Below are 27,017 nucleotides of genomic sequence, written 5' to 3'. Positions count from 1 at the left end.
AACTTCCATAAGGAAAACACTTATAAAATGGAATTCCGTTCTGAAAATAAAGACGTGAGTGAAAAGGAACTTATTTTTTTTCACAGTATTTTTAGCATTCATGTGGATTCGAGTGACAAGAAACTTATTTTTTTTCTAACATGCACACGTGTTGTGATATAGGATCTCTTGGTTTTTTGTCAAGACGGATTTCCGTTTTGCTAACGGTCCTCTTTCTATTATAATGCTATGATTAAAATGTTTTTCATGAATTGATTTTTAACATGTATAAAATTGTACTCGAACGACGTGAAACATTGGTCACCCACTCATTGATTGGATTTAAAGATTACCTTCTCTTTCATTGAGATAAATCATTATTCCCCTTTAGCCCATAGTTTGCGATGGGTTGTGCTATATATTTCTTTTAACACTAAGTCCTTTGATACCAAGGGTTTAAATGTGAAGAGGTCATTCTATTGTCTCTCGTTGATTTGAGAAAATGTTTTCCCTTTCTTTCTCATAATCATATCTCTTATTTTTTTTAAGTTTCTAATTATCATCTTGCCTCCTTTGTCGTAAAAAAGCATAACATATGCGTAAAATTGTAGAATATGGAATTGGTAGCCATGTCTCCATGGCCGGAGATGTGTATAATTATGGAATTTTTCTATTGGAGATATTCACTGGAAAGAGCCCCACGAGCGACATGTTTAAGGATGGCTTAATCCTTCGAAAATTTGGCGAGTTGGCTTTTCCCGAACAAGTGATGGATATTATAGATCCATAACTTCTTTTAGAAATTGAAGAAGTCAGAGCAACCAATCATATTGGGAATGACAGAGATAAGAAACGTCGATTGCAAGAGTGCTTGGTGTCGCTAGTGAGGATTGGAATTGTATGTTCTGCAGAATTGCCAAGAGAACGAATGGAGGTGGGAGACGTTGCAAATGAAATGAATGTGATCAGAGAGCGATATTTTGGTGTTGGGATCCACAAAGAGAGAGAAAATAGGGTCATACTACTGGGTGAAGGTTCATCTTACCTCAGTAACTACTAAGAAACTTGATGAAAATGTTTTTCCTGATTTCTATATCTCTGTTTGCTAATAAAATGCCAGGCTCAGTCTTGGCAAATTATGTTTGTGATACCAATATAAATTCCTAAGGAGCTGATAGATGCGACGATCTATGTATTCCTTATATACGTAATAATTGTTTCGTTTTACTATTACTTTTCTTATATTATTATGGATTAGAGTTAAGGTTTTATGTCCTCCTCTTGTATCATTTATTATTATTAATAAAATTTTGGCAAAATTGGAATTACACCCCCTCCACTTTTTGACACATTCATCGATGAGCCTATAGTTTTAAAGTCATTAACTACGCCCCTTGACTTTTCTATAGGTCTCTTAACGTGACGGAATTGACGGAAATGAGGAAATGTCTATAATGCCCACCCATCTTAATGAAAATGTCTTCATGGGTGTGCGGCACTGTCACATGGACCCCGGTTTGGGGGCGTGACATACAAACATACAAACAAACATATATATATATATATATATATATATATAGGGGGAGAGGTTTCTGAGCTATAGCTCAGCCTGAGCAACCCACTATAAACACACTATCTCCATGTTGTTTGACTCATCGTACCCATTCATTCTATAGCAGCTCACACAGATAGGTTGTTCCTAACAAACCATCTTAATACCAAAATCCTAACCATTCGATCTATAGGAGCCTAATTTCTAGCCATCCATTTTAAACCTCCACAAATCATAACCGTAACCATAACCATAGTCCTAACTATAACCTATAAAATGAATGGGTTGGATGAGTCAAACAACTATGGGAGATGATGGATTTAGAGGGTTACTCAGGCTGCTTAGAAACCTTTTCCTGATATATATATATATATATATATATATATATATGGGGGCGAGGTTTCTGAGCTATAGCTCAGCCTGAGCAAGCCACTATAAACACACCATCTCCATGTTGTTTGACTCATCCAACCCATTCATTCCATAGAACCTCACATAGATAGGGTGTTCCTAACAAACCATGTCCATACAATCATCCTTACCATTCGATCTGTTGAAGCCCACTTTCTAGCCGTTCATTCTAAAACTCCACAAATCAACAGTTACCATGATCCTATGGAGATGATTTCTTAGGGACACCCTGCCTATGTTAGCTCCTATAGAATGAATAGGTTGGATGACTCAAACAACATGGGAGATAGTGTATTTAGTGGCTGCTCAGGTTGCGCGATACCTCAGGAACCTCCCCCCCCCCCCCCCCCCCCCCCCCCCCCACACACACACACACACACAGAGAGAGAGAGAGAGAGAGAGAGAGAGAGAGAAGGTTGCTGCGCTCGAGCGCAGCTAGGCTTAGCTACGCTCGAGCACAGAAACAGGGGGTTGGGGCCATTGGGGGGGGGGGGGGGGGGGGGGGGGAGGTGATCCTAAGCATTCATTTGGAAGGTCCCATCATGGATGGCGGGCCTACCAAAAATCAGCTGCATTGGATCACCAATGGGTGTCCATTTGTGGGGCCAAAAAATGGACAGATACTGTTTGTCCACAAATCTGCCCATTTTTGGCCCCACAAATGGACACCCTAAGGTGATCCAATGGAGCTGATTTTTTGTGGACACCCTACCCATGAAAGGGCCCATCAAATGAATGCTTTGGATCCAACCCAAAATGTGGCCCCACCCTGTCTCTGTGCTTGAGCGCAGCAAATGCATGTAACTAACTTCGCTACACAGACGGCTTAAAATACAGTGGGCCCCACATTGTTTGGGTGATGCATACCATTCATTTGATAGGCCCTCACATAGATAGGGTGTGCCCAAAAAATCAGCTCCAAAGGATCATTCCAACCGTACGATTTGTGGAGGCAAAAATGGACGCGTAAAAACCTTCACAAATCTGTCCATGTTTGCCTCCACAGTTTGAAGGGTTGGGATAATCTAATGGAGCTGATTTTTTTGGGCACACCCTATCAATGTGAGGGCCTATCAAATGAATAGATTGGATCACCCAAACAATGTGGGCCCACCGTATTTTAAGCTGTCGGTGTAACTAAGTTAGCTACACGTATGTGTAGCTTCACTTATCTCTCTCTCTCTCTCTCTCTCTCTCTCTCTCTCTCTCTATATATATATATATATATATATATGAGAAAACGGTTTCTACACACATGTGTAGACAAGTTATCTACACACTAGCTTAAAATACAGTGGAGGGCATATTGTTTGGGTAATCCAAACCATTCATTTGATTGGCCCTCATATAGATAGGGTGTCCATAAAAAATCAGCTCCATAGGATCCTCCCAACCCTATGATTTGTGGAGGTAAAATGGACGTGTATAAACCTTAACAAATTTGTCCATTTTTTGCCTCCACGGTTCGAAGGGTTAGGATGATCCTATGGAGCTGATTTTTTGTGGACACCCTATCTATGTGAGGGCCAATCAAATGAATGGTTTGGATCACCCAAACAATGTGGGCCTCCACTCTATTTTAAGCTAGTGTGTAGATAACTTATCTATACATGTGTGTAGAAACCGTTTTCTCTCTCTCTCTCTCTCTCTCTCTCTCTCTCTCTCTCTCTCTCTCTCTCTCTCTCTATATATATATATATATATATATATATGTGGGAATTGCTCCAGTGTCCATCGCAAAAGGGTTTGCGCAGCTGGTCTGTTGAGCGTCAGACCAGCCACCTCGTTAATGAAGACAACAACTTTTGTCTTCATTCACGAGGTGGCTGGTCTGACGTGCAACAGACCAGCTGCGAAAAGCCTTCTGCGATGGACCTTAGCAAATCCCATATATATATATATATATATATATATATATATATAGAGGAATAAGATTGTGCGCTCGACCGCACCAAGCTTAGGTGCTGTCGAGGGCCCAAAACTCATGTGGGCCCACATTGTTAGGATGGTCCAAAGCATTCATTTGCAAGGCCCCATCATAGATAGGGTGTGTACAAAAAATCAGCTCCATAGGATCATCCTAACCCATCCAAAAGTGGAGGGCAAAATGGACAGACACCATTTGCCACAAGTCTGCCCATTTTTGCCTTCAACTTTTGGAGGGGTTAGGATGATCCAATGGAGCTGATTTTTTGTACACACCCTATATATGATGGGGCCTTGCAAATGAATGGTTTTGATCACCACAAAAAGTGTAGGACCCATGTGTTTAGGCCCTCGACCGCACCTAAGCTTAGATGCGGTCAACTATATATATAGCAGAAGAGAAAAGGGAGAATTATTGTCCATTTAACATATCATGTGGATGATTTTTACCCTTTTTTGCCCTCCACACATATCAGTACATATATCTATATGAGGGTAAAATCATAATCTACATACGAAAAGTACCGACACAGGGTACTTGTTTATGACAATTACGGGAAAAAACTACCAAGAAGAGATAAAGACATATGACAATGACGAAAGAACTACTTTATATTAATCATGCAGGACACTAATATTCACGGATTTCGGGGACCTGAAGAGGAACAACAATTATGGAAACCTCTATCAATTGGAGGGCTAGGATCAGCCTATATCGATTGGAGGGCTAGGATCAACCTATGGAAATGATTTTACAGGCACAACCGATTGATGTTGTGTTCCATCACATGGACGGTTTGGATCAACCTATAAAGCTCTATAGGGTGATCTTAAGCATCCGATTTAAGAGGAACAACATATTATGGAAACCTCTATAGATTGGAGGGCTACGATCAGCCTATGGAAATGATTTTTGGGGCACAATCTATTTATGTTGTGTTCCATCACATGGACGGTTTGGATCAACCTATGACGTGGTCCGTACAGGTCTTTGTCGGCCCGTGCGCATGGGGTGTTTTACTAGTATACACACACACACACGAGTATTCCAGGCCCATGCTATGCATGGGTCTCAAATGGTGGGCCCCACACAATATGCGTTGGTCTAAAATGGTGTGCCCTACCGAATATGCATGGGTATAAAATGGTGGGCCCTCGAGAGAACCAACAACACTATTAAAACAAACATCATCAGCCCAAAACATGAACAAACATGAAAATCATCAGTCTTTCACATTTGGAATTAGAGGATTAGAAGCTAAAAAGATATTCATTGCCCATACAATAACGTGACAGCATTTTGCTCTTCAATAGAAAAGTTGGGAGGGATTGAAGGAGGGTGAGAGACTTACATGTCTAGTGTTGCGATCTTTGAAGTAACTGCTTAAAAAATCCAAAACAAATAAGGACTTGCATAAAAAACCAACAAACATGGCCAAAGGAAAAAAGAAGTGTGAAATATAGAAGGGGCTAAAACTTTTTTTTTTTCTTTTCTCCAGTGAACCCTTTCACAATAGGGTCTGTTTTTCATGTTTGGATAACATACATACTGTTTCTTTGATATTACCTTCTTCCTCTATCCACACTGAGACTGACCATTTTGATTAAAACTGAGGGAATCCAAATTGCGTAAAAATGCCTCATGTGAAGCACAACATCAGAAAAAGTTTTTCTTTATAACTAATTGTATTTAAGAAACTCTCCTTTGCTATCATATTCTACAAATGGACTGATCCCATAGTTGTAGAAGTCATACATGTGGGTTGAGAGAGAGAGAGAATTTACTTTCCAATGAAACTAGAGTAACCAAGATTTCAGTTTTTCCTTTTCCTAAGAAAGTGAAAGTGGTTAGAGTTGAGACTTTAGGGTAATTAGCTTCTAGCTTATTAACGTTTCATAGTTTACGGTGCAATAAGTCTTTCCCCTTCAAAAATTTACAAGGGCTAGGAGAAATCCTAAAGTGTAGGAAACATTCCATTTTGGTGGTTCCAAAATCCATTGGATCTTTTACTCTATCTATGATATAAGAGAACTAGAAGGATCCCTAGGAGGATGCCATGACTAGGTTGACCACTCCATGATTGTCCTCATTTCTCTATAATATGATATAATGATTTTTTCCAAACCACCTCTGCCACAAACACTAACACCTCAAACGTCCCTAACCACTTCCAACATCAGTTGAAAAAAAAAAACCCTCGACTCTTCTCAGGTTTTTGCCACACTAAAAGCTGAAAGCCCTAATCTAACCCGGTGTTTAGAAGTGTCGATGCGAGACAAACTTCGGCCAAGAAAAATCCTTGTCGACTCGGCGCGGACCCGGCCAAGAACGCGGCTAACGTGACTGAGTACTTGGTTGACGCGGTCATAACTCAGGAGAGTCGAAGGAGTTTTTATTGACTCTGAATGAAAAAATGCAAAACACGATGGCAAAATGTGAAATGCGGCCAAGGTTAAGGGGAGACAACTCAAGGGAGTCCACGATGACGCGAGGGAGATTTAAAACCCCCATTCCAGTCTCTCAAGGTGAAAATCACACAAGGAGTATCTATTTACAAAGCGTCGAATGCCATATTCCTGGATCGAGCCATCAAGGACATGATAATGAGAAAGAGTTTTTAAGTAAGGAGATGGTGCATTGGTTTAGATGACGCTGCCAACATTTTGAGGAGAACAGAGGAGACCTTGTATCATTTTCTTTTTCACGTAATATTATATATACATACATTATATTACATAACATATTTATGGCCATCTAACAGTTGCCCTTTCGGGCTTCAATCTGCTAGAAAATCCCCCAACTAGCACATAGCATACAGATCCACCTAGCTCGCATATGCTGGTTTGGTCATACGCCCTGTTCGATCTATAGCAAATTGATATAGACATTGCCATCGGTGGAGTCCCTCAGTGGGAGTAAGAAAAGTTCTGAACAAGATTGAATTGCTCACACATTTCTTTGTACTTTTTTCGAAGTGTTTTGTTATGCAATCTTTGAAGAAAAAACTGGGAAGTTTGTTTTTGGTGAAGCCATGAGCCAGTTGAGGAGGATAAGATATGTGATGCATTTTAGCTTAGAAGGATATTGTGGACCCCGATCCGAGAATGCCGAGGGACGGATCCCCTACATCCTTTGAATCTCCACATGTGAAGGAGAGCTCTACCAAGGAACTCTCGAAGTGGTGCTCTCACAGCATGAGTGACGATATATGAGATAACTCTTGATTCGGAGACAGAGACTGGAATAAAGACGTACCTAAAAATAGTAAAAAGTTGCCATCCACGGAATACGGCCATGAAACCAATAATATGCTCTGTGCAATGGATAAATCCAGAGATAATTGGGTCCGTGCCTGGTTACAAGTAGGGACGTTGTTAGGCACCCCACTCGCCCGAGTGCACTCGGCCTCTTATGCCATTTTTATTATTTTTGAAGAATTTTGGGCTAAAATATGTGAAAGGGGAACACGCATCCCTCAGAAAACGTCTACCTAAGCATGCATGACCCAGGGATGGGCAAAGAAAGCAAACAAATCCTAACTCATCACATCTAATCCTAACTCAACACGTCTAAGAAAGTAGTAAACAACCCATACACGGCTACAACTAAGCAGATAATGACAGATATGATGAGATAAGCAGAAAAAGAAGAAAAAGCAGTAAAGAGCTACATCTAAGCAGATAATCGAGATAAGATGAATGAATAAATGCTACAGCTAAGCATGTCAATGAGTATGTGAAACTGCTCAAGAGATATATCTAAATAGTAAACACTCAAGATAAAGAAGAAAACACACTAACATGCAACAAATTACGCAGAAGATAATACAATGCAGTAAACAACCAAAGCAGTAGAATAAATATGCTAGCATGCGAGCCTATGAAAGAGATAATGCTAAAAAAATAGTAATTAATCACATGCTAGAAAAGTAAGCAAGCTGAAAGTAAATACATAAGAAACCAAAGACAAACACGCGATAAGCTAAAAGATGCAAGAGAATAAAGAAATCTGGAAACCGACGCTATGTGAGGACAAAAAATGCCAGGAAAAAGAAAATGTGACATACGATAGGCTCAGGAGCGATTCTAAAAGAATCAAGCCCAACGATCCTGATCCGCTAAAGATCGGACAAATCTCAGTTTCGCGGTCGCCATAGCCTATCGTTGGGCTCAGCGAGGACAATCCCTGTAAAGAGGCCACACTACGTCATCGCCCATGGGCTCGCAAGGACAATCCCTATGAAGGGGTCACGCTACGTCATCGTCCATCCCAAAACCCGATAAAACGTCGAAAAACCGATGAAAACTGGAAAACCACGATCAAAATTGTAAATGGAATGAAAAGAGAGCTCCAAGTGACCTGGCAATCACCATCCTTGCCCATTTTTAGTTTTTGTATTTTTTTAGTTTTTTGTTTTGAAAGGTTTGAAAAAAAAATTTATTTAAAAGATTTGGAAAATATTATTGAAAATGTTTGATTGGACTGGGGATGAGGATCCCAAGCTGCCTACGTACCTCAAGGAAGAGGATCAAGCCAACGTAGATCGAAAACAACATTTTTAAAAAACATTTTTGGTGTTTTTTAAGTTTTTTGTTGTTATTTGATTTTTATGGGTTTTTTTTATCCCTTTTGATTGAATAAGGGTATTTGACTCAAGAGGTTGCCGTCCATCGTCGCCTAAGCCCGAACAAGTATTCTCAAAATCGATGAGATCCCGAAATGGAAAGAGAATCCCGAGGAACACGTGGAAACTGGAACCCGAAGAAGGGATAACCCCTAGACTCTATAAGCAAGAAATGACCCCAAGCAAGATGGAATCCCTAAACCCTCTAGAAAGTCCTAGGACAAGAAGGGTAAGGGGTTGTTCATTTATCAAGATATGGATGAACGGATATCATTTCCCACTAAATGTAAGACTAGCTAGAAGTGGGGGATCAATCACTGGGTGCAAAAATCAATGAAGTCGACAGCTAGCATAAATTTATGTATGAATCAATAAGACACAAGAATATAGAGGAGGCAATTGGAGAAATACAATTATCAAAGTACGAAAATGCCAACATCATTACCATGTGAACTGAAGTATGCCTTGTCTTAATAATTCAATTCTTCTTAAACTCCACAACATGATCCCATCAGGAACCTGATGTTCGAGCTCATCATTTTCATCATTGAAACATTCACTAACTGAAACAAAAGGTAGGCGAACTGCAGGGTGATTCTCAGATTTCATCATGTTGCTATCAAGGCATAAAAGGGAATGCTAGTATAATTTGAATCTGTGGTGATAAATGCTCCAAACTAGCTTTGTCCTTTACTACCAGGGAAAACTATCAAAGGCCATTGCAAACACACATATGATAAAGGAACTGATTGAAACAAATGCAGAAAAGCAACTTGGAGCAGTCATCTGAACTTGATAATGTCAATATAAGAATATGGGAGGTAAAGGAATCATGTGCCCAATGAATTGAACATGCAAGATAAAGGAATAATGTATTTGCCCCATTTCGTCACTTGGACCACCTCTTTATATCGCAAACAGTAGGCATAGATACATTAAAAGGGATCGGCAAGGAATTGGCCCAAATAAGATAAGGGAGTAAATTCATCAACTCTCTCCTGTCATCTAGCTAATCATCTCAGCTAATGAATTCTAACGTGGGGAATAGAAATGACTAGTCTGCCCTCCTCATCAAGGCACCACAAAACACTCTAACTACTAAAGGGATCAGTTCAAAGAAAATCAAATAGTCAAGCCCAATAGCTCCGATCCTCTCATTTTCATCATGCACTTTCCGATTCTTCCTATGAATTAAAAATCAAAAGGGAGTGAAAATTACCGGAATGAACGCCATTCGATGCCTCGCAGCCAGAATTACGTGAATCGGAGGAGGATCCAAGACAGCAGAAAGCTGATCCGATTTGGGGAGGCACGAAGCGATGACCGAATTCGCAAAGAAATGATCGGCATCTTGTCCTGAGATGAACTCCCTCTTCTTCTTCTTCTTACTTCTCCCTGTAAACCTTTTCTTCTCTGACCTTCCTTCAAATCATGCTCTTCTCAGACCTTAAGAAATGACAGAGGGTTTGTTGAAGAGGGGGAAGGGGATGATCGGATCTTGTGATTTGGGCCAAATTCAATAGGGTTTTGAGATGATGGCTGCTAATGGAGGTGGAGATCAAGCGAAGAAATGGTGGTGGTTGGATAGGATATGTTGATGGAGATGATGGTGAGATGGGGTTTAGCAATGGTGGAATTGGGGTTTTGATGTCTGTGATGGAGTGGGTTTGGGGGTATTTGACATGGGTTTGGTGTAATGGGATGAGCGTAAAAGTAGAAGAAGAGCAAATGGAATGGAGGTAATGGAGTAGGTGAAGATGGAGGCTAAGATGGTTTTGGGTGGTTGGATTCCGGCGAAGTGACCGGAATTAATGGTGGAAGAGATGGAGAAAGGGGGTTTAAATGGGAGAGGGCTGCTGTTGGTGGCGATTGAAGCCGGGGAATGGCCGGGGATGATGACGGCCGAGCTCCCTTCCTCTCCTCTCTGCTGATCGGCTAGTGTTTTCCCCCTCTCTATCCCCCCCCCCAAATCGAGGTCTTCTATATGGAAGGAAATGCCATATTTGGCCCCCCTTTCCTTCCAGGACAGCTCCATCTAGTGCATTTTTACTCATGCTTTTCAAAATAAGAGGGTGGTCTTGGACACGAAAGAGACCCCTAAAATATAATGATATATATATTCACTCCTTTCCTTTCATTGGACAGCCACCTTTAGTATACTATGTCTTGTTTTTTTCATCCACTAGGGGTGGTCTTGGACAAGAAAGAGACCCCTAAAATATAATGATATATATTCACTCCTTTTCCTTTCCTTGGACAGCCACCTCTAGTATACTATGTCTTGTCTTTTCATCCACTAGGAGTGGTCTTGGACAAGAAAGAGACCCCTACAATATAATGATATATATTCACCCCTTTTCCTTTCCTTGGACAGCCACCTCTAGTATACTATGTCTTGTCTTTTCATCCACTAGGGGTGGTCTTGGACAAGAAAGAGACCTCTAAAATATAATGATATATATTCACTCCTTTTCCTTTCCTTGGACAGCCACCTCTAGTATAGTTTGTCTTGTCTTTTCATCCACCAGGGGTGGTCTGGGTAAGAAGGAGGGCAAATATATCATTACTTTTTGATATATGGAATTGATATTGGCACCATCACTTTGTCTTTTTCTTCATGCTTTGTAAACGACTGATGATGTCGGCGCTTCCATGTTTTGATTATGACACACACTCGGCTTGTCTTTTGTCTGATTTTAACTTGAAAATGCAATAAGCATTTGATCGCTATTTAAACACTAAAAGACAAGGTAAGTTAGTAAAAATATCAACGTATAATCGCACCAGCATCATCGAAACTTGGGGGTTCCAATAGAAGAGTGCCAATATCAAAACTCGGGCGTTCTTTTTAAATTTTGTAAACTTCGGGGAAATGAAGGAGAGAATCAAGGGTAATTGAACGGTGGATATCGATTGGGTTCAAGATCATTCGGGCTCTACAAAGGCTTCAACAATGGCCTGTAATATGCACTTTGGTTCTTTTGCATTTTGGTTGAACTTTTCGGGATTTATTTGACTTCGGGACTTCGACTCAACTTTAGAACTTTATTCGATTTCAAAAATTTATTCAATTTTGGGAAAAAGGGTCCGGTCAAAATGGGGTGTCTACAGATATATACCCAGAATTCTTTCACAACAACGTTGACATCCTATCAGTGAATGGATTTGCTTCAACTATAAAGATATTCAGAGACAAATTAGATATGTTTTAAATGAATAGTACAGCTAGAATACAATAGAGCTACCTTGATATATGTTCTACTTTATTGGGTTATTTTCCGTTTCAATCCTTTTTTCTTCTGATATTAATACTTTGGCAAATTAGAATGCAATAGAGATACTTTGAATCTTTGATATTCAAATACCGTTAAAATAAATTAAATTTAGACACAATTACTACCATGCTTGAATTCTTCTCTAATATGCAGATTTCATATGCCATGATTTGATATAGAATGTTTGTCTATTTTGTGTTACCAATCTTTAAGAAAGAAAATCTTGGATTAGGTTTTACCAAGTAATTGTCTCATCTTGTGTTTGCAAAATCAGGCTCTATATAAAGGTATTTTCTGTTTCATTTATTCCTATCTCATTTACACTAGAAATCTCTGCAGATCAGAAACATCTTTATACAATTCAGATTATCAGATCTTCCAAACTCCAATTTATAACTCCAAGAATGTCATAAACATGTTAACTAATGTTCATTTGTGTTAAAACTCTGTAATTACACATTGGTCTAAAGTTTTGAACTTAAATTTTTTTTTGGCTCCGATCCTCCCCTTCTGCACCCAATGGCACATGCATCATAATGTAGAGATCTATTTTCAGCACGGAATGCCATTGCGCCTTCTTTCTGGACGAATGCACAGAAGTTCAACAATATAGTTCAGGTTTGCAACTTTTCTTTTTTTTGAAATAAAAAAAACCAATTGAAATCAGTCAGAAATATCGTGTGGAAAATGCCACTCATCGCATAAAAAATGCTATGTTACAACTAAACCATCATAAAACCCGCCATGCTGTAGTATGACATGTGTGACAAACCAACATTCACCCACATGGTTCTCAAGCGCCAATAGATCTGGCATTAGGAGTTCACAACCAATTGACTACCATGAATCTCGAAGAACAAAACTCCCTACTCCTATTAGGATCTCATCAAAATTCTGCTTAGTAACCATTGTCACAAGACACCCAACTGCTCCAATCACCCCATAAGACCCATGTAGAAAAGCCAATGCAAGCATTGAAACCAAACAATAAACAACATTAAAACTAAACTAACAAAATAGCATGTGCTTGGCTTAGGCAAAGAGTTTACATTAGGTTCAACAGTACTTGTGACGCCTTTGATACGACCCATTACTATTCATTAAGCAATCACAATTTTACGAAGAATAAAAAAATTAAAAAATAAGCATTACCTGTCAACATTTCATTGCTCGATTTAACTTCAACAAATCCAATTGTTCATTATTTTCTTATAATTTTTGGATATCCCTATATTTATGTAACTTTATCTATTACAAATTTATATTATTCACTTGGGGATGCTTGGATGCTCAGAGATTTATTTCTTGGAAAATATTTCTTTTTCTTAAAAACTTCTTATCGGAATTTTTCTCAAAAAACTTATTCTATGGTTTGATTTACATCCTTCAATTTTCTAGAATTTTAAATTCTATTGTTTCGTTGATATAGGCATGTATGTTTATGGAAAATTATCTATTAACAAAAATGAAATAGTTGGTTAATATTGTTGTGCTGGTTGAGACATTTCGACAACTGAGCTTTCTCAGGTTTAAAACATAATGCAAGTAACTAAATATTATGATTTCATGCTTATTACAGAGTGATGGAGTTACCCGCATAAAGCTAAGACTTGGACTGCAACAGCCGTCTTTGGAAGGCATAGGCTTTAAAAACAAGTTGTAAAAAACAATTTGCAGTTCTCTTAGCAGTTCAGCAAAAGAAGTTGAACCCCTTGTGAACCATGCAAACCACATCAAATAATTTACAAGATATTCTTATGTTTTAATTCGTGATTGGACTTGAAAAATGTTTGTGGGGAAATCATTCGCACTTTTTTGTATACAATTTTGAATCCTGTGGGAATATTTAGAAAACAATATAACATGGCCACCATGTTATATTGTTCAGTCTAATTGAAGCAACCATGCAACCATGCCATCAGCCAAATCCCCCGATTGACATGCCATGAGCCACTGTCTGTCAAATAAACAAACGATCAAATCAAGTCAGCTCCCACACCAAACCATGATGAATCCCCTTGTCTATAGAAGTAATGCCTTTTATACGCCTACAAAGCGATTACTAAATATCAGACCGAAACTCTAATTCAGAATAAATAGCGTAAGGACCCAGTCGATGCAATAACTATACCTATTTCCAAAGGCAAACACTTTTGCAAAATACCTGGCCTCTGAGCCCACCACTCACCAAGGCCCTGTTCCTAGAACAAACCCGAGCTCCAAGCTTGACACAAACTTGAGCCTTGAGTGCAACACAAACCTGAGCCCTGAGCTCATTTCAAAAATACCCAGAAAATGGACCATACCAGGCTTCGCCGATGCTCAGCCATGCATTTGGCCACTCCTACAAGTCTGATGATACCTTTTTAGCAAAAATTGAAAACCGAATAGTCCCACATCGACCAAACCAAAAACGTACCTCCTTCTGGAAGCTAAGAGAAGTGTTTACTGCTTCTGAGAAGGGAGGAGAATCTTTACCTACGCTAATTCCTAATGACATTTGGTCGATCCCAAAAGGATTCATAAGAAGTTCTGATCACCAATAAGAAAAGTCTTTCTTTTGGACACACTCTTTGTGGCCCCACCAAGCTTGAGATATCATCTCCCTTGTTAGGTCCACCATGAGTTTGGGCTGACACCATTCCTGGTGTTGGGCAGTGAGGAGAGCTTGGACCACCTGAAGGGACGCTGCTGCACCCCCCTATCGTCTGGTAGGGTAATCGCTTCCCTTCTCCTGATTAGTTTGTTTGTTACTTAGTTTAATGAAACTAGGGATTAGTTAATTGTAGGGATCCATGAGTCTTGGCCCATATTTGATCGGGGCATAGGGCCCTTTGGGCTTAGGCCCACTAATAACCCAACCCTAAGTCCCCTAGCTGACATCCCATGGGCCCAATATTATCTTGCTTAGGTTAATCAGACATTAATCATAGTTAATAACATGCTAATTAGAGGTAGGCCAATCCATGGATCCACTCCATAACAACCATCTTATATTTTCTCTTCTTTTAAATAATCGGATCAGGGAAGTGAGTGGCCAAGAAGGTGGACCAATCATTTTTCTTACACGAACACAACTGGAAAGATTCATCATGGGTATGCGAGAGAATATTGGGATGGAGGTGGGGATGTTCAAGCCCGCATCTCTCATGGAAGCTACTCGACTCACACGGCACCATGAGGAAAAGCCTGCACGTCAAAGATGTGCTAACAATCCTAGTGGAACTCATCCTACACCACCAACACCAAACGGCACCTCTGGGAACACTAGTGCAGGGCCAAAACATTTGGCCAGTTCGTCTATGCATATGATATGACGATTCTGTTATGATGATGTGAAGGACAACAGAGACAAAGGACTCTTCTATAATTGTGCTGAGCAATTTAAGCCCTGTCATTGTTGTAAGAGTCTCCAAATCTTTAAATTGGATGGAGATGATGAGGAGTGCATGCTTTTATAAAAAAAAAAAAGTAATTTGTGAGTGCTCTGCTTGATGCAGGTAGTACCCACAATTTTGTGGCTAAAGAAGCGGGATGCAAACTGGGTCTCAAGATATGAACAGTGAGTTTCTTTAATGTCTTGGTAGCTGATGATAGTCGTATGGGGTGAGAGGTTGTTGTACCAATACTGAAGTCAAGGTTGTCGATTATTCGTTCTCTAATGTTTTGTTTGTCATCCCACTCCAAGGCACAGATCTTGTTTTGGGTGTGCAATGTTTGAACACGTTAGGTTCCCTTACATGGCATCGACCTACGTGCCTTGAAGCTAGCTTTCACCATTGTTGACCAAGGGCTCACCCTTGATGCCATTCATGATTGTGCGATGCATCTAGTGGGTATGCAGGTCCTTAAGCGCAACCTATGGAGTCTTTTGGCTCAGATAACACTAGTTGCCCACGTGAAACCAATAGAAGAAATTCCACATGATATGAGTAATATTCTTGGCGAATTTAGTACGATTTTCATGGAACTAAATCTACTCCGACTGCATCGATCACGGGACCATTATATTCCCATTCAACAAGGTGTTGTGCCAACCAACGTGCACCCATACAGATACTCCATGTTCAGAAGAATGCGATCGAGAGATTGATTCGTGAGATGATGGACACTGGAATTGTAAGGCCCACTAGAAGCCCTTAGTCACCCCGGTATTGTTGATATGCAAGTACGGTTCCTGGCACCTGAGTGTCGATTACCACGCATTGAACTGCATTACGGTCAGATATAAGTTCCATGTACATGCTATTGATGAGTTAATTGATGAGTTGCAAGGATCTAGATATCTGTTCAAAGATCCAAATACCATCAGATTCATGTTTATTAGCCAGACAATAGGGGCATTATGAGTGCCTAGTGTTCCCATTTGGGTTATGTAATGCCCCCTCAACATTTCAATTTCATATATGCTATTTTTCTAGGGATTGTTCCTGTAGCTCATTGGTTGAGGCTTGGCATCTCCACATAGAGGTCTCAGGTTCGATCCCAGCTTACCTACCAATACATACATACATACATATATAGGGGTTTGCTAGCGTCCATCGCAGAAGACATTTCGCAGATGGTCTGTTGCATCTAACAGCAGCCACCTCGTCAATGAAGACAAAATCTGCCGAAAAGTAAGCCTGTGTGGCTGCTGTAAGATGCAACAGACCATCCGCGAAATGCCTTCTACGATGGACGCAATCCCATGGACTTCAAATACAGTAGGGGCTACATTGTTTGGGTGATCCAAAGCATTCATTTGATGCGCCCAAACATAGATAGGGTGTGCTCAACAAATCAGCTCCATAGGATCATCCTACCTACCCACACACCCACGCATCCACACACACGCATACATGGCGTGGCCATACAAGGCAGAACGATTTGGAAATTTTCCGAAACTCCAACACGTCACTATTTTGGTCATTGGTGGGAAGGATAACTTAGGTAGGAAGCAAAATCTTCTCACTGCTTCTATTTCCCATGCCAAAGATTTCTCACGGATGTTATTTCCTATAGTTGAGTATTCCTAGTTGGCATATAGATGGTAAGTGTAGTAGTTGTTTAGGGTTTAATAGCTACCGTTAGATTAGATCAATGGTTTGGATGAAGTCTTCTTAGAGAAAGAAGTTACTGCTTTTATATAAACTAGTGGGACCAACCGTGCGATGCACGGGCTGGGAGTTAATTAATATTGGAGAGAAATTGAAAGTTGGTTAAATAACAAAACAGATGGGCAGAGCAATTAATGTAAGATAAAAACAGTTTTCTACCATAAAAATAAGTTAAATATAACAAATTTTCAAGATTCCAAAGAGAAAGGATATAACCTAAACCAGGAGCAGCGAACCAAGTAGCAAACACTGAAACTACATCCTAGAACTGATTTAAAAATAGATGAAATTGAAAATAAGCAAAATGAAAAAAATGGCATGACAACCATTTTAAAAAAATGACTTGACAGGACCAAGCTATTCAACTTTTAAATTTCGACTGTAGTGGCACACAATATTTAGCCTTGAGAGGGCCAACATGCCCTATCTATATGTAAATACCCAAAATACCCCCCACTTAAATTTTCATCCCCATCTTTAACAGAGGGGCGTTTTTGTCCGTTTGAAATTGACCCAGATTAGGGTTTCCTAATAAAGCCTATAAATAGAATGCTTTGTGGCTCTAAACAGTTGTAATGCCTCAGAAAGAGAAATCAGAGAAATAGGAGAAGATCGAGGAGATCGCGATTTCGGAGTCGAAGCCGCGAGTCCAGGGAAGATCTATGAACTATGAAAGATTTGGATAGTTAGAAATCCTAAAACAAGGGTATGAGAAGAGAAAGAAATAAGAACTTTGATTAATATGGATTAGAAATAAGAATCTTTAGATCGATCTTGAGTTTTCTTGGATCTAATATTGATTTACAAATTCCAATGAACTCAAAATCGATATATAAGAATCTGAATTCAGAAATTAGAATTTTGGAGATTCGACGTAGAATCTTTGGCGATTTTTCTTAAATTATTCATATGAATTCGGAGCGTAAAATCAGATTTAATGGATTCCTCTAGCCGATACGAATCCATCGGATCCAACCTCGCGCGAATTGAACCCCAAACGAAAGAATTATGACCGTTTTAGTGCAAAAACGGTGAAAAATTGCGTTATGGAGAAATCTGGGTCCGCGTGTGGGGCGGACGTCCGTGAGTACAAACTTTGGCAACAGATGGATCCTCGGACGTCCGTATTCCCGGACGTCCGTAATTCTAGGACGACCGGCCCGACAATTTTTTCAAAACTTCGGAAATTCATAACTTATTCGTTTCTTGTCCATTTTTTACACTCTTATACTCTATGGATATGCCGAAAACGTCATCTTTCTGTTAAAAATAATTTCAATAAGTTTGGAAACTTTTCAATAATGATATCACCAAATTACAAGAAATAGCCATAGAATGGGTTACCTTTTTGGGCCCTTATTTGTTACTTATGTTCTGTTCAGATCAGGATATTGAATCGTAATTCGAATTACGAAATTGAGCATCTTTGAGGTATGTAATAACGTACTACTTTGGGTATTATAAACCCTATATCCCTTTTGAATCAGTATTGACTTTAGAAATCTGTATTGATACCTTTGAACTTCTGAACTAGCCTTGGTCTAGTATGTCTGTTTCTGTTTGGCCTAGTGTTTTACCAGTATTATTCTGCACCTTAGAAATAACTGTTATGAATATCTGTTCTGAACTCTGAACCATTGAACTTATCAATTTGAATTCTGAATACTTAGAACTATTTGAATATGAACCTTGGACACTTTTGAACACTTCTGTGGAGGCTTCGATGATTTCTGGACCCTGCCATATGGGGGTAAAACATTTGGCAACTCTGGACCCACCGTGGGGGTAGTACACTGGAACTTCTGACCCGTCAGTGGGATAAAACGTTAGCCCTGTCAACTTGTATCTGAACTTCAGGAATCAATTCCGAACACCGTGGACTGTCGGTGTATAAGCAATAACATGTCTTCTAAACCATGCCGATGACTCTGAAGTGTTTTTGAACTCTGAACCCTCTGTACATGAATTCTGAAATCTCTGACTTTGATCCGAACTTAGACTTTAAATTTGCTTTATTGCACCTTTAATTCAAAACCATATTTGATATGCACTTAGAACTGTTTGTGCCTAATGAATCAGCTAAGATCTTTGAACTTAGCTTTTACTTTGACTATTTGACCACATTGAATCCTGTCATGTTAAATTGTGCTTAGAGTAGTACCTTATTATGTACTGCGCTTTTTAGCTGACTGTGGTTATTTAACATTTTTCAGGTCTTGGCCCTCGTGAGGTTAACGAGGAACAGGACGCTTAGCTGGGATTTGGATTTTAGCTCAGAAGACTAATTTAGTTTATTTGTTTTCAGTTCATTAGGAAGTGAGTACTTTGAATAAAATGTAAATACATTATTATTTATTTGTTTGACTCTTGGGGAGAGATGAGACTTGATTTGACTCTGATGGGTCCGCTTAGATTAAATTTGATATACATTTTAATTGTGAATGCCGGGTTTTTGTTATCTGCTTTGTAGCCTTGTACATGTATGGCGTTGTTATGTCCTACGCCCAGGGTGGGGTTTGGGGCGTGACACTATATACATGCATTTGGTTTGATTTTGATAAAAGCACATAGGGTGGTGACCTTTCCTTTCTTATAGAGTCATCTTCTTTAGCTGTGTGTTAGATATGACTCCCGTCTATTCTGGGTGTACATAGCAACATGCAATATGAAGGAAAATGGAACTAAGCATAGGTTTGCTTGAACATGTTGCTTCTCTATTATATCTTGTGCCAGACCTTTCATGGCTCTAAAAGGTGTGTGTGTGTGTGTGTGTGTGTGTGTGTGTGTGTGTGTGCGAATATAAATACATAAACAATAACGTAAATACATGCATGCAGACATATACAATGATGTAAAGAGGACACTTACTTGAATGATCATTGTTTTGTTAAGGGAAACAATCATCACTTGGCATGGACCCACTGCTACTTATATAGATCTCCTCATGTGTCTTGTAATCCATACCAAGCTGAGCTACTGTTATGTACATAAATCCCATTGTAGTGTTATATAATCAAAAGGCCAAAGAGAATGCAAGGAAGAACAATAGCCAATTCAAACGGTTCCAAAGCATTTTCATATCCTCTGGATAAATCATTCCTTCAAAAATTGCTACAGCTTTCGCTACCTGAGGACGCAAAATCAAATGTAGAGCATCACTCATCGCAGTCGCTGACACTTTTATTTCTTATTCTAGCTAAAGATAAAGACCTCTGTTTCAGATAAACTGGAACATACAATTGATGCAATTTGTAACATTAGTCGTCGACTACATGGAAGACGGCCTCTAGCAAAGAGCCAACCAAGGTATTTGTGTCTTTGCGACCAATGGAGCTTTATAGCTGCTAGACCAAGTCAAAGATCTTGCCAAATGAATACTTTATGCTTTCACCTGCTATATAGTATATATATGTATCATCCCTGTTTAGTAGTATCTGCTTGAAGGAGATGTCAAATCTTAATCTTTAAAAGCCACTCAATTCGTACCCTTAGCCTTCTTAGTTTCTAAGAGGGAGACGGTACATTCACCTTAATTAAAATACATAACAATTTGGCCTTGTGCCAGCATCTCAATCATGAACAGGTATATGTGCATTACTTGGATATATATATTTAATACCATAAGCATTGATTTAGGTGGAATACCTAACTTAATTATCAATTACTCTTGCTTATCATGATAGTTTCACACTCATACCCTATCTCATGGTAAGATTCTTTAAGGAACCTTAAAAAAAAAAAACAGGGTTCTTAGGACTTATCATGCCATACCTTGCTAGGAGTACACATTTGCTTCATGATAAAGCCTAAGTGGAGTTAATCAATCGCTTCTTGCTCTCATGTGTGTGCTTAAACTTGGTATCATTTCCTTTTTGCTGCTGCCAAAAGAGGGAGAACTTTTGAAATTGATTAAGTAGTCCATATGCTATATGCATTGCTTGATTTATATTGTCAAATTACACTTGTGCATATAGTTAGGGGGAGTGGTACCTCATTGTTTACATCCTTTGGTGCTCATTTATCCATTTATTTTAGTCACTCCTGCCTCCTATTCAATTTGGTTTGACATCATAAAAAAGGAAGAGATTGTTAGCCCAAGGGTTTTCATGGGTTTAACTAATCACATTTCTCTTGTTGTTTTGATGCTAGCAAACCTAAATTGAATAGTCTTTATGGACTAATGTGTTGCTTTGGAGAATTGTGCCTTAGACAGGAAAACGTACATGTCATATTGCCATTATACAATACAATACAACACAACACATGGCTTAAGGATCAACATGCACAAAGGAGCTAAGTGAGCTTGCACATATTGGAGGCATCATCCTTGGAAGATGTCTAAGCATAGAGCTCAAGTTGAGGATCCCACAAGTAAGCCTAGCATATGCCAAGAGGAGCTTGAAGTTGAACAAGTATTGATGACTATCTCAAGCATTCAATGTGAAAATGATCAAGAAGAGAAATCACAAGGACCAAAGCTATCTCAAGTGTTCACTTACAAGGCAAGAGCAAAGATCTTTGAAGCCAATGCAATCATGGAGTTCAAAGTAATTTACATTTCTAGAATGTATTGGAGATCTCTTTCAAGTGGTTTTGCATTTAAAAGTGTTTCACAAACCTCCTTCAAAACCAATCTTGAAACTGATTTATATTACATAGAAAATTACTTTCAAAGGTCCTAAATATTAAACAAAAGTCCATAACCCAAGAAACCAAAGCCCAAGTGCTAACCACAGTTTTCAAATGGAAAGACACAACACTAGCACTTGAATTCTGAATCTAGCACATTAAACCTGACTTAATTGGTTCAAAATATTTTCAAATATTTTTAACAGGTAGCTCTCATTTTTCTCATATCCGTAGAGTATAAGAACTTCAAAATCCGACGAGAAATGAGAGAGATAGGAATTTTACAATACTGGATACAGAATCTGAAAAAACCAATTTTACCAGGGGCAGTCGACTGGACCCTCCCAGTCGACTGGAGACTCACAAACTGGTTTTTAAAAATGAACAGTAGCCTCGGGGCAGCCGACTGGTCCCACTAGTCGACTGGAGCAGCTTAAGTATGTTTTATATATATATGGCCAGCAACCATTGGCCAGTCGACCCAGTCGACTGCCAACGGTCAGAAATAGAGCCGTTGGGGCTCAAACGGCTAGCTATTTGTTGATCGTTTTGAATAGTTTCTTGTCCAAATTACCCCCAAACATTAACAAATATATATGGGCTATAAATACATTATTTCTTCACATATTTATCAACTTTTGGAAAGATTGAAAATTTATTTTGAGCTTACACCTTAAAAACCCATTTGATTCTTCAAAGAGCTTTAAACTTGTTTTATCTTGGAGAGCATTCAAGGGGACTTTATTGTGCATCAAGCCTTAAAGGAGGCATAGCAATATTTTCTTTCTTTATTGTAAAGGTGGCTAGGGCATCCTATTCTTAATACCCTAGGGAGGAGCAGTTAGAACTCGGCGGAGTAGGAGAGTCGATGTAAAGGTGGCAAGGACATCCTCATTTAATTCCCTTGGGGTTGTAATCGCCTCGGAGCCGGGCATCGTGGAGGTCACCAATAGTGCAAATCCTTGAGGACTATCTCAAGAAGAGTGGAGTAGGGCTTTGCCCGAACCACTATACATCGGTGTGTTCTTTTCATATTTTTACACTTTCAATTTTGTGTTTGGTTGAGCATTTCTTTATTTTGATATTATTGAGCTAATAAAAAACTAAGCAAGAAAAGAGAATCAAGATTAGGATTAAAATTTGATTTCAAAAAGGCTAAATTTTTTAGAAAACCAATTCACCCCTCTCTTGGTTCCCTAGACCTATATTTCACTAATTCTGTGAAATTCGGTAGAACAACGGCATAAAATAGAAAAGACGCTCTGAACCTTCAAAAATTCGGCAAAGTGCCGATGTCCGAAAAGAGCTACCTGGTGTTTCTCTACTTTCTCTCTTCTAAAGCAAGCTAACTAGGGTTTTTGACTGATTTTCTGCAGCGGTTTGAGGCTTGAAAGGGGAGAAATACACCGAAACAAGGTGTATACACCAAGAGGAGAGAAGGAGGAGAAGGAATGAAAAATCCCTTACCCCCTCTCCTCTATTTATAGTGGAGAGGGGGGGTATTTTGGTTAGTGGGGGGTGACATCACCCCCAAAAAGGTGGGTGATGTCACACCACACCCCCCCCCCCCCCTTATTTCGTCCTCTCTTAGTTCCCCGTAGTGTTTTCATTTTCGGTCATCCATCTCTCTCCCGATTGGACTCCGATTCACACGTGGTGATGTTTGTTGGATTCCTTGTCTCCAGGGCTTTCTAATGAACCAGAAATCGGGTGCTTTCGGGAAGTTGGGTATCGTTTGGATGCAAAAAAAGGATTTTAGACCCGAAGTTAACCTACCGATTGGGAATCTCGTGTGCAGAAGGGGTTATCATTTTCTGCCGTAAATGGCTGGTGCTGAGTAGACAGGCTTCTGGTTTGACGAAAAAGTCATTTGCTGCTTGAAAACGGGCTTTCCGGTAATTCGGGAATGACTTTTTCGTCCTGTAGTGATTTTAGTCTTCGACCGTTCACATCTCTTCAGATTGGACTCCGATTCGCACGTGGTCAGGTCCGTTGGATTTCTTTTCTCCAAGTCTTTCCAATGGACCGGAGACCAGATGTTTTCGAGAAGCAGGGTGCTCTTTAGATGTCAAAAGAGAGTTTCGGACCCAAAATTGACCTACCGGTTTAGAATGTCGTGTGTAGACGGGTTTACCGACGGATGCCGTAAATGGCGGGTGCCATGTAAACAGGCTTTGGGTTCGCCGAAAAAAGCAGGTGCTATGTTAAAACAGGCTTTCGGTGGTTGAAAACGGCTTTAGAAAATCGTTTGGTACCCTAAAGAGAGATCGAGACAAACATAACTGGTGTTCTGGAACTCGTCATAAGGTTCTTCCTCGCGTCACCTATCACTAATACTATCTTGACAAATTTGGGTGTCTACAGCACCTCATGCTCTTCTTCTCAAAGATGACCTTTTGACGAAGGAGAAGAGTAAAAACAAGTACCCTATGTCTCAATCCGGGAAGAACTTTTAAAAATGCTACCCTTACATGGAAGAAATGGTCAAGCATTGATCTAAGCTCTTCTAAACATTCATCAGTAGAAGAATTCCGGATAGAAGAATGCAAAGTTCAACTTTGCTTCTTTTAAGAGATTTCCAAATACCACTTTTATCATTTCAAGATGTATTAAAAGAAATGTGGTATTGTTCTTCCGTTTTGGTCATGTATAGAGAGCCTAATTCTGTCTTATCTCTGTATATACATGATCTTTTGGTTGCCATGGATGTGTACTTCCTTGGCTACATTCTCTCATCCATGTGTTTATTAGACTGTATTCTTTTCATTTAGTATCCTAAACTCTAATAACCATCCATTCTTGCTCAAACTATGATCTTCTTTTGAATGGAGCAACTCAAAATAGTTAAAGGTGAATAAACTTGAATTAAGGGCTTATGTGCTTGGAACTATTACATTTGGATTTGATGCACATAGTTAGGGGAAGCTTTCACTTCTATATGTGTGATCCTCCAAGGGGCAAGTAATCTCTAAAAGCTATATCATAGTTCAGAGCATATTCATGCTTTGGAAGAGACTTGTCTGCTCCTTGTCAAGGAGACCCCTATATCAAGCAACTTCTGAACCTAAAAGTTATGTCTTACATCTGAGCATATCCTTGCTCAAGTAGAGACTTATTTGCTTCAAAAGTTGCCAATGAAGCCCAAGTGTTCAAATCACTCACATTTTCAACCATTTTGCCTTGTCATGCCCTATATCATAGGTTTCACTTAGGGCCAATGACAAATACTGTAAGCCCAAGGATTCTCATGGTTTTAATCATTCACCTTACCTTCTTATTTTTATGCTAGCAAAATAAATTGATTAGCATTTATGGACTGATGTGTTGCTTTGAGGTGTTGTGTTATATACAAAAATTTCATGTCATAATCGCCATTACACAACACATGACTTGTGGATCAAGAAGCAAAGGAACCAAGAGCTTGCACCTACAGTGAAGATATCATCATTTGAAGATGTTCAAGTCAAGAAGCTCAACATGAAGATCCCACAAGTTCCTAACAAGTGTCAAGAAGAAGCTTGGAGATGAACATGCCATAGTGACACCTCATGTACCTTTCAACATGGATTGAAGATTGGAAGAGAAGTCACAAGAGCCAAAGAGAAGTTGAAGAAGTTCACTCCCAAGCTGAAGAAGTCCAAGAAAGTGCAAAGGAGCTGATACATTCCAAGTAGATTCAAGATTCTTATTTTTAGAATGTATTTAGAGTCCTCTAGATTTTATGTTTAAATGCACTTTCAAAAGGTTGTCAAATGGTTTTCATACTTAACTTTTTACATCTTTGAAAACCATTAACATACTCAAAAATGTATTTGAAAACTGAGGACTTAATCTCAAGACCATGGCCCAAAATCCCTGAATCTTTAAAGTTAAAATGGAATTTTACCCAGGGCCAGTCGACCGGGGGTATCCCGGGCGACCGCGGCAAGGTAGCTGGGATACATAGGGCAAGAGCCAAATGGTTATATATTAATATTTATACAGATCATTATGATATGTTTACATGATCTATTGCCCCCATATTTGTGCTTAACATGTAGATCTTTTTAAAATAAAATAAAAAAAAATCTAGCTTATCTTGCATTTCACTTTGTTTTTCTTTCTTGATAAGCATCATATGAGCTTTAATGTAATATCATATACTTGACAAATAGCTTAGATAAGTTATTATTGATCTTGACACCCCACTTGCACTTTCACTTGCATAATCCCTACCTTTTTGCTGTTGCCAAAATGGGGAGAATTTTGGAAATTGATTAGGTAGTTCAATTGTATATGCACCATATGATTTACATTCATGTATTACTTTTGTGCAAATAGTGAGGGGGAGCATTGCTTTATTGTTCACAGTGTTTAATACTTATGTATCATTTATATTAATATCTCCTACCTCTCTAATCAATTTGTTTGCCATCATAAAAAATGGGGAGAATGTAAGCCCAAGGGTTCCCATGGGTTAATCATTCACCTTAAATTCTTGTTTTGATGCTAACAAAACAAATTGATTAGCATTTATGGACTAATGTGTTGCTTTGAGGTGCTGTGTTATATACAGGATTTTCATGTCATAATCGCCATTACACAACTCACTTCAACACATGACTTGTGGATCAATGATCAAACTAAGAGCTTGCACCTACATTGGAGACATCATCATTTGAAGATGTTCAAGTCAAGAAGCTCAACAAGAAGATCCCACAAGTTCCCTAAGCTAGTGTCAAGAAGGAGCTTGGAGTTGAGCATGCGATGGTGACACCTCATGTACCTCAACATGCATTGAAGATTGGAAGAGAAGTCACAAGAGCCAAGCAAGGCCAAGAAGTTCACTCACAAGCTGAAGAAGTCCAGGAAAGTGCGAATGAGACGATACATTCCAAGAAGACTCAACGGTATCATTTTTAGAATGTATTTAGAGTCCTCTTGATATTTTGTAAATGCACTTTCAAAAGGTTTTCAAATGGTTTTCATACCTAACTTTTTACATCTTTGAAAATCGTACACACACCCAAAAATGTTTTTTGAAACCTAGGACTTACGTCAAAGACCATGGCCCAAAAGCCCCTGAACTTTAAAGTAAAAATAAAATTTTATACAGGGCCGGTCGACCGGGGTGTCCCGGGTGACCGCGGCAAGGTAGCTGGAAATCTAGCACTTGTCGAAATTTAGCGGGCCAGCCGACCGGTTAGGCCGAGCGACCGCGGATATGTTTCTATTTCAAACAGAAACAATCCAACATGGTTTGGGCGGGCGACCGTCGTGGGTCGGTCGACCGGGATAGGTTTTTTAGCCGAATTTTCGAGCGGACAGGTAAGCCTCGCTGGGCAACTGCCATGGGCCGGTCGACCGCGACGGTAAGAAATTTGAAAATAAAAAAGGGCGCCCGATAGGGCCGAGCGACCGCTGTGGCTTGGTCGACCGCGACGGTAGGGCAAACTAGCCGTTAGGGCTTTCGCAGGTTATTTTTTCAACTCAGTTTTTTACAGTTTTGCCCCCAAACGGTCATATTTTCAAATACCTTATA

General features: G+C 39.4%; 1 long non-coding RNA gene across 1 annotated transcript in view; it reads right to left on the bottom strand.

Moving 5' to 3' along the window:
- LOC143880192 (uncharacterized) overlaps positions 1 to 10,440 on the bottom strand; it is a 50,427-nt gene extending 39,987 nt beyond the window's left edge. Inside the window, exon 1 of the long non-coding RNA XR_013251543.1 lies at positions 9,713 to 10,440. This is a non-coding gene — a long non-coding RNA (uncharacterized LOC143880192). The remainder of the gene's footprint in view (positions 1 to 9,712) is intronic.
- Between the last annotated feature and the right edge of the window lie 16,577 nt (positions 10,441 to 27,017).

Source organism: Tasmannia lanceolata, unplaced genomic scaffold (assembly GCF_043159265.1).
Source record: "Tasmannia lanceolata isolate RefF3 unplaced genomic scaffold, GAP_Taslan_0.1 ptg000006l, whole genome shotgun sequence".
NCBI classification, from domain to species: Eukaryota; Viridiplantae; Streptophyta; class Magnoliopsida; order Canellales; family Winteraceae; genus Tasmannia; species Tasmannia lanceolata.
This window is presented reverse-complemented; position numbering and strand designations above follow the sequence as displayed.